Raw genomic sequence first — 9,281 nt, forward strand, 5'->3', positions numbered from 1 at the left:
ACCATAGTCTTAGTTCATTATTATGATATTTTCTTCTTGTAGATGTTATAAAGTGCGCCATCCAATGGGTTCCTATGCATAGTGGCCCTATGCTCAACAGAACAAAATACTTTCTGATCCTATGCCATTCTCACAACTGTTACTGCGTTTGAGGCTACTGTTGCTGCCACCCTGTCAAAATCCATCTCTTTGGGGGGCCCTCCTCTTTTTCATTGACCAGCATGATGATAACAATATGTCCAAATAACAAAAGAGATTAAGTCTTACCACTCTGGCTTCTAAGGAGCACACTGGCTCACTTCTTCCAAGACAGATTTGTTTGTTCCTCTGGCATTCCATACAACTTTGAATATTCTTCTCCAAAACAATAATTCAAATGCATAGATTCTTCTATGGCCTTCCTTATTCATTGTTCAACTTTCACTTGCATATGAGGGGTTTGAAAATATTTTGGCTTGGTTCAGTTGCACCTTCGTCCTCAAAATGATAAATTTGCCTTTTAACACTTTAAAGAATTCTTCTGCAGCAGATTTGCCTAATGCAACACGTCATTTGATTTATTGGCTGCTTCTTTCATGAGTGTTGATTTTGGATCCAAGCAAAATGAAGTCTTTGACAACCTCAAACATTTCTCTGTTTATCATGATGTAATTTGTTGGTTCAGTTGTAAGCATTTTCATTTTCTTTACTTAGAGGTTCAATCCATAGAGAAGGCTGTAGTCTTCGATCATCATCAATAAATATTTTAAATCCCTTTCACTTTCAGCAAACAAGGTTGTATCATCTGAATATTGCAGGTTGATAATGAATCTTCCTCCAATCCTTATGCCATAGTCTTCTTTATATAATCCATCTTCTTGAATTGTTTGATGTGCCTACAGATTGAATATGAATGGTGAAAGGATAAAATGCTGTCACAAAACTTTCTGCATTTTAAGCTATTCAGACTCTCCTTGTTTTGTTAGAACAACTGCCTCTTGGTTTATGTACAGATTTCTTATTAGCAGCATTGAGTGTTTTGGAATTCCCATTCTTTGCAGTGTTGTTTATAATTTGTTATAATCCACACAGTCTAATGCCTTTGTAAAGTCAATAAAGCACAAGTAAATATCTTTCTAGTATTCTCTTTTTGTGCCAAGATCCATCTGACTTCAGCAATACCCCTTATGTCATGTCTTCTTCTAAATCTGGCTTGAATTTCTGACAGATAACTGGTCAATGTACTGCTGCAGCCATTTCTAAGTTATCATCAGCAAAAATTTACTTGTGTGTGTATTATGGTATTGTTAAATTTGTTATGCATTATATTGGATCACATTTCTTTGGAATGGGCACAAATATGGAGCTCTTCCACTCAATTGACCAGGTAGCTCTCTTTCAAATTTCTTGGTATAGATGAGTGAGCACCTCTTCCAGTGCTACATCAGTTTGTTAAGACATTTCAATTTGTATTCTGTTAATTTCTGGATTAATTTTTTTTTTTTTTTTTGCCAATGCCTGCAGTGTAGCTTAGATGGCTTTCTTCAATATTATTGGTTCTTGAATATATGCTACCTCTTGAAACAGTTGAATATTGTGACCAATTCTGTTTGGTACAGTGACTCTGTGTATTCGTTTATCTTCTTTGCATGCCTTCTGTGCCATTCAATATTTTACCCATAGAATCCTTCAATATTTCATCCCAAAGCTTAATTTTTTTCTAAGTTCTTTCAGCTTCAGAAATGCTGAGCATGTTCTTCCCTATTGATTTTCTAACTTCAGTTCTTTGCACATTTCATTATAATACTTTGTATTCTTGAGCTGCCATTTGAAATTTTCTGTTCAGCTCTTTTTCTTCATCATTTCTTCCAGCTGGTTTATCTTCTCTATGTTCATGAGTGTGGCGCTGTGTGTTAATGTGCTGGACTGCAAAGTCGGTTTGAACCACAAAGTCAGTGGTTCAAGCTCACCAACTGCTCCTTGGAAATCCTATACAGGGTCACCATGAGTTGGAATTGACTCAATGACACACAACAACAACATGTTCATGTGTAAGTCTCAGAGTCTCTGCTGATTATCCATTTTGTTTTTTCTTTCTTTCCTGTCTTTTTAATGACACTTTACTTTCTTAATATTTGATGTTCTTCATGTCAAACTGAAGCACATCTTGCTGTAGCTCATTAGTATCTAATGCATTGAAGCTGTTCTTGATTTATGGTCTCCAAATTAAGGTGGGATATATTTAAAGTTCCACCACTCATCTGTCAGTTTGTCTTACTGTGGTGGCTTGTGAGTTGCTGTGATTCTGAACCCATAGATCCGTTTTGGAAGAAGTGCAGCCAGAGTGCTCCTTGGAGGCCAAGATGGCCAAATTTCATCTCTCATACTTCTGACATATTGTCAGTAGGGACCAGTCTCTGGAGAAGGATATCATGTTTGGTAAGGTGAAAGGTCAGAGAAAAAGAGGAAGACCTCCAATTAGACGGAGTGGCCAAGTGGCAGCATCGAAGGACTCAAGCGTGGCAACAGTAATGAGGTTGGCCCAGGATTGGGTAGTGTTTCGTTCTGTTGTGCATAGGTCACTATGGGTTGGTATTGACTTGATGGCACCTAACAACAACAACAACAACATATTTAAAGTTATGTTTTGGCTCTCATGAACTTATTTTAATCTTCTTCCACTTCAAAGTGAACTCGTAAATGAACAATTGATGATCTTATTCTAAGTCAGCCCCTCGTCTTGTTTTGACTGATGATATTGAAGTTCCCTGTCATCTCTTCCTACAGATGTAGTCAGTTTGCTTCCTGTGAATTCCATCTGATGAGGCCTGCATGTATGTTCTGTTGTTGTTGTTATTAAGTGCTGATTCATAGCAGCCCTGTATAACAGAGGTGGGGACACTTTTTTCTGCTAAGGACCATTTGGATATTTATAACATCATTCACAAGCCTTAAAAGATTATCAACTTAAAAATTAGGTGGCTGTATTTGGTCAAATATTTAATTAAATCATCAGTCTCATCAGAACTGTGGTAGTTTTGGTAGGGCCAGACCAAATTATTTCCTGGGCCTCATATGGCAGCGGGCCACCCAATTCCTGCTGTATAGGATTTCTAAGCAGCATCTGGTAGATTCAAACCACTGGCCTTGTGGTTAGTAGTCCATGCTTACTCTAGATTCCCATGTATATACAGTCACCTTTTATGCTGTTAAAAAAAGGTATTTGAATGAATCAATCATTGGTCTTATAAAATTCTGACATGTGTTTTCCAGAATCATTTCTATCACCAAGGCTATATTTTCTAACTATTGATCCTTTCTCTTTATTTCTAGCTGTTGCATTCCAATCAACTGCACCATAAGCTTCCAAAGCTGTTAATATTTACAAAATCAGAATGCCACATCTTTCTCACACAGAGCAGCTGGTGGGTTGGAACTGCTTAACCACACTGCCACCCGGGTTCCTTTGATAGCTGAAGAGTAAGCAACAAAAAATATATATTTATTTTAAATTGTGTGTAAAATTCTGTGCAGCACAATGGATGTCAGTATAAGACAGTAGAGGGCTAGCTACAATGTATACAACATTTTGACTAGATTCTAGTCTTCATAGAACCTTACTTAGTTGTATACTCAGTCATAGGCAACACTTCACACCTCTGCTGCCCATGTTTACTGAATTATATGATTTGTATATTTTTTATCTTATCAGACTATAATTAACTTGAAGACTTCCCATATCTTAGCTACACATATTAAGATAAGAGATTAACTATTCCATTGATCAAATGTGTTTGAACATCTTCAAGTGTTTTATATAATTGAAAACATCATTTATATAATTGATAGGTTCATGATTAGTAACTATATATAGAAAGATATAAAACACATTTTTGTTAAGTAAATTAATACTATTAATGTTAATTACATTTATTTCAGTAAGGTGTCAACATGGTAGCATTGAGTTGACCTAGTTTCAAGTACTAAACATGAATTAAAAGTATAAAACTTCACTTTTAAAACAATCCAAAATTTATACTTTTCAACCAGTGTCTTGAAATGGCCCCAGATTAGATGTGAACACTGATGAAAATTTATAATTTCCAGTAAGAGTTTTAATGTAGCCTACATGGGGTTGATTGAATGAAGGTTTTGTGATATCCAGATTTTTGCAACTGAAGTGTATGAATACAGACACACTGATCAGAGCAGGAAACAGTAGTCCTTTCCTTCTCTTTCTTCTAAAGCTCATTATAGAGACAAGATGCTTCCATCTCAAGAATTTTTCAGATTTAGAAAGGGATTCTACTCAGTATGACCTTAGGAGCCTGTCCTGGTTTTGGACCTCATAGCTTTCTGTGACTGGGATGGCAGGAATGAGGGCCTGGGAGAAAGTTGAAAAGCACTGTAGCCTGTGAAGACCATGAGCAGGACTACCCTCAAGTCTTCACTGTGTCAGCTCTTGCTGATTTTTCATACTCTGATACCTCTTTCTTGAAGTTAGATGTGGGAAACAGTTTCAGATAAATCATACTTTCTGCAGGTCCTATGCATTAGAGAGAACAGTGTAAGAAGGAGTTGTTCCATCAACTTTTATCTTTGAAATATCTTTGTTTTGCTTTGATGTTGTCTCAGAAAACACTATTAAGCTCTTCTTCATTAGAAACATTTTTTGAGCATCTACAACAAGCCAGCTACTGGAATGGACCCTAAGGAAACAAAGATAAAGTCAGTTATTAATAAGTGGTAAATTCCTAGTCCAAGAGACATACAATTAAAGGGAAACTATACGAAGCTCTAGAAAGAAAACTCATGATAGCTTTCTTAGTGATAATAGAGATGTCTTGTTTATTGACAGTTCTCTTTATTCCTGGTATTTTGTTGAGGAGTAACTAATGATTGGCTTACCTTAATGCATCAGAAATATTTTGCATTTTAAAATGTGTTGGTGAAAATCACAAATCAGCCATAGAAAATTTAGTAGAAAGATGGTAAATTGCATCTTAAGTTGCATCATGTTTGTAGTTCTAGGTTGTTTGTGAAATCAACTGCAAGATTTCTCCTGTAAAATGCCTTTGAAATGTCAGTTCATTTTCTTTCTTGTTTCTTTATTATAAATGTCCATTTGTTGCGAACTTTAAATTAATTTCCCAATTGTTTAACCACAAAGAATAACTATTTATTATGATTATCCCAAAGGAGAGAGAGTGGGCATAAGGTCATTCTACACTCATTTATCAGTAGTCAGTGTCATTAGCATTAACCTTTTTAGACTGTCTGTCTCTGATATTTGGAAAATCTGGAGTAGAGTTCACACAGGCAGAATTGAAGTTTTGCCCTTTGCCTTTATTGCCCTTGACTTTTGCCTATATTAATGGCTGAGACACAGCCTGATCATCTTTCAGATGGGCATCTCTCAGACTGAGACCAGAGTTGCTCCTCTCTCTGTATTCTCTGAGTTTAATGATCAGGAGGATATTGGTTTGATGCAATGATGATGTATACATTCTTTTTCTTTTTAAATTAAATGTTTTTTATTTTGCATTGAGTGAAAGTTTACAGGGCACATCATCAGCTTCACATCCAACCATTCATATAGCTTGTTTCATTACATTGATAATTATCCCCACCATATAGATGATGTATACATTCTTAATTATTCTTATTTTGTTTCAAATAAAAGGCCAGTTGCTCATTTTGCAAATTGCCACCATTCCCTAATTTTTTTTAAAAAAAAGCTACTTTATTGTAATTCTTTAGGATCCTCCAATGGACAATTTTTTGGCTACATCCAATATGTGTCCATTTTTATCCCATGCAAGAGTCTTGGTAAACTGAAACGTAGTGATTAGTTGCTGGCCAACACATAGGATATTTTGCCAAGAACAGACTTCAGAACTGTTGTGGTCAAAATTTTGGTTACTTTTCTGAAGATATATTCAGAGCATTGTTGTTGTTGTTTTTGTTGTTGTTGAATGTTGTGAAGTCAGTTCTGACCCATAGTAATCCTGTACAGGGTTTCTGATGAATGACTGGTGAACCTGAACCACCAACCTTGTGGTTCAGACTGACTTTGCAGTCCAGCACATTAACCCTCAGCGCCACATTCAGAACATAGTCTCCAATAATTCCCTTTGTCTTTGCTCTGGCAGACTGGGACCCTGCATAGTAAGGAAAGTTGATATATGATTATATTATGTATGTTATGTTACAGTAATCTTGAAACTGACACAGACATACTTATTATCTGAGAGAAGTTGTCAAAAATATTCATTTTTCTTGGATCCACAATCAACACCCATGGGAATATCAGTCAAGAACTCTAAAACATATAATATTGAGCAACTCTGCTGCAACAGATCTCTTTAAAGTGTTAAAAAGCAAAGATACGCTTTTTTTTTGCCGCATCTACTGCGCGAATGAAGACCATTCTCAGCAACCAGACTGTGGACATTCCGGAGAATGTCGACATCCGTCTGAAGGGTCGCACCGTCATCGTGAAGGGCCCCCGGGGAACCCTGCGGAGGGACTTCAACCACATCAATGTGGAGCTCAGCCTCCTGAGAAAGAAAAAGAAGAGGCTCCGTGTTGACAAATGGTGGGGAAAGAGAAAGGAACTGGCTATAGTCTGCACCATCTGTAGTCATGTGCAGAATATGATCAAGGGTGTTACACTGGGCTTCCGTTACAAGATGAGGTCTGTGTATGCTCACTTCCCTCCCATCAACGTTGTTATCCAAGAGAGCGGGTCTCTTGTTGAAATCCGAAACTTCTTAGGGTTCGGATGAGAGCAGGTGTTGCTTGTTCAGTATCTCAAGCCCAGAAAGATGAATTAATTCTTGAAGGATACGACATTGAACTTGTATCAAATTCAGCTGCTTTAATTCAGCAAGCCACAACAGTTAAAAACAAGGATATCCGAAAATTTTTGGATGGTATCTATGTGTCTGAAAAAGGAACTGTCCAACAGGCTGATGAGTAAGATATAAAAGTTGTCCAGCTATGGAAACAAAGCCTGAATGATTCCTAAGGCCTATTGGTGGTAATTTTGATGTAATAAAATTTATCTAACCCCCCCCCCCCCCCCCCCCCCGCCAAAAAGCAAAGATACTTGTTTAAATACTAAGATGCTACTTTTCCAAACCATGGTATTTTTCAATCACCTTTTATGTATGTGGAAGCTGAACAATGAATGAGGCCAGAGAATAATTTATATCTGAATTATATTGACAGCGAAGAGTGGTATTGAATATACCGTAAACTGCCAGAAGAATGAACAAATAAGTCTATCTTGGAAATACAGTCATAATGCTCTTTCAAAGCAAGGATGAAGAACTTCATCTCACCTACTTTTGGACATGTTATTAGGAAAGACCAGTAATTAGAGAAGGACATAATATTTGGTAAAGTAGAGAGTCAGAAAAAAAGAGGGAGGCCTTCAACATTCTGGATTGACAAAGTGGTTGCAGCAATAGACTCAAACATAGCAAAGATTGTGAGGATGGCGTAGGTCTGGGCAGTGTTTCATTCTTTTGTACGTAGAGTCAACATGAATTAAAACATACTTGACAGTATCTAACAACAACAATTGTGGGGTGAATGGATAGGAAATGCGTTGTGAACTGTTTTCCAACTTTTCAGTATTAAATTATTATTTTTCTTTCTACCAAATTTAAGAAGTCAAGTACAGTGGCTATATAGGATAGCAGTAGATTGTGAACAACAAGGTCAACAGTCCATGTCCAGCAGCCACTCCACAGGAGAAAAATGAGTATTTATTACAGATTCATAGTGTCTTCTTTATTTTAATGTTTTATTGTGCATTGGGCTAGGTGAAGATTTACAGAGAAATCAATTTTCCATTCAATATTTCATACAATTCATACACATTTTGTTTCATGTCATTGATTGCAATCCCCACAATGTTACACCAATTATTGCACTTCTATCCTGTGCTTTCTTTTTCCATTCCTCCTTCTTTATGAACACTTCCTTACTTCTGAGTTTTGTCCTTGGGCACACATTGCCCTTTTGATCTCAAATACTTGATTATTCTAAGGAGAACATACCTATTACTCATCTTATAGACCCATCTATTATTTGGCTGAAAACTGAGCCATAAGAGTGAGCTCAGTTCTAATCTTAAGAGTCATTAAGTGCCAAAGTCTCAAGGGTTCCATCAATCTCTATTAGTATTACTAGTCATTTTTATGATTTTGAGTTTTGGTACACATTTTTCTCCTCCTCTATTCAGAACCGTCTAATGTGATTCCTTTTAGAGCAGTCAGTAGAGAAACCTGGGTACCATCTAGCATTTCTGTAGTGTACTATTTTTGATACCATAGTTGAAAGAGCTTAAAAGAACAAGCTATAGTTTAGAGTTGACTTATGTTATTCAACAGCTAGGTAATAATTATTAAATCATTGTCATTGCTGTTTATAGCACATTGTCCAATACTACACAGAGCTAAAGTCAGCCTTCTCAGATGCAGCAGATCATCTTTACTGACAATATTGAGCTTTTTAAAAGAATATTGTAGACTTATTTATTTCCATTTTTTGTTCCCAGGGCCTTTGTCTGTTCTTTCTTTTTACACTAATTTTCCAAACATTTATCATTTAACATTAATCTAATTTTGATTTAAAAAATTTAAGTACTTATGATTCTTCTCTCTGGGAGAAAGATGAGGCTTTTTTCTCTCATGAAGATTTATAGCCTTGGAAATCCTATATGGTCACTATGATGTGTCACAGACTTGATGACACTTTAACAACAAATAATTCTATTCTATATTATTTTATCCTAATATTTGTATATTTGAATAGCTTACTTTTTATTGCTTCCAGATATTTACTAAGATGTAAAAAAAAAATAAAATAACCCAATTTGACCTTTGTAGAGATCTTTCTGATGTTCCACTACTTCTTTTATTATAATTCCATGTGAGTCAGAACTGACTTGATGGCACTTAAAAACAGTAACAACAATTGTTAATGAGATTTTCAGTAGATATGAAAGTACTCATTCCCAAACTAATTTCAATTAATTTTTCAAAGTATATAGTGTGATGTTATAGCCCTAAACTTTCACAGCAGTTCTGATTCTTCAATATCACTGTGATCGTGATTATAGCAATAGCTTTTAATTTTACATATCTATTCTTCTTGTTAAGCTGTTTTCATAATTCTGAGAATTAAATGTTCATAAAGCAAATGTTAAACTGAAATTAATATGTTTAGAAATAAGCAGCATGATGGCGTAGTGTAGTCATCAGTAGCTAAATATTATCTTAGAAAGACTT

At 35.8% G+C, this 9,281-nt stretch overlaps 1 pseudogene; it reads left to right on the forward strand.

Annotated features, from left to right (window-relative positions):
* Positions 1-6,398: 6,398 nt before the first annotated feature.
* Positions 6,399-6,961, forward strand: LOC102836888 (annotated as a pseudogene).
* Positions 6,962-9,281: the final 2,320 nt, after the last annotated feature.

This window comes from Chrysochloris asiatica, unplaced genomic scaffold, assembly GCF_000296735.1.
Source record: "Chrysochloris asiatica unplaced genomic scaffold, ChrAsi1.0 scaffold00010, whole genome shotgun sequence".
Classification (NCBI taxonomy): domain Eukaryota; kingdom Metazoa; phylum Chordata; class Mammalia; order Afrosoricida; family Chrysochloridae; genus Chrysochloris; species Chrysochloris asiatica.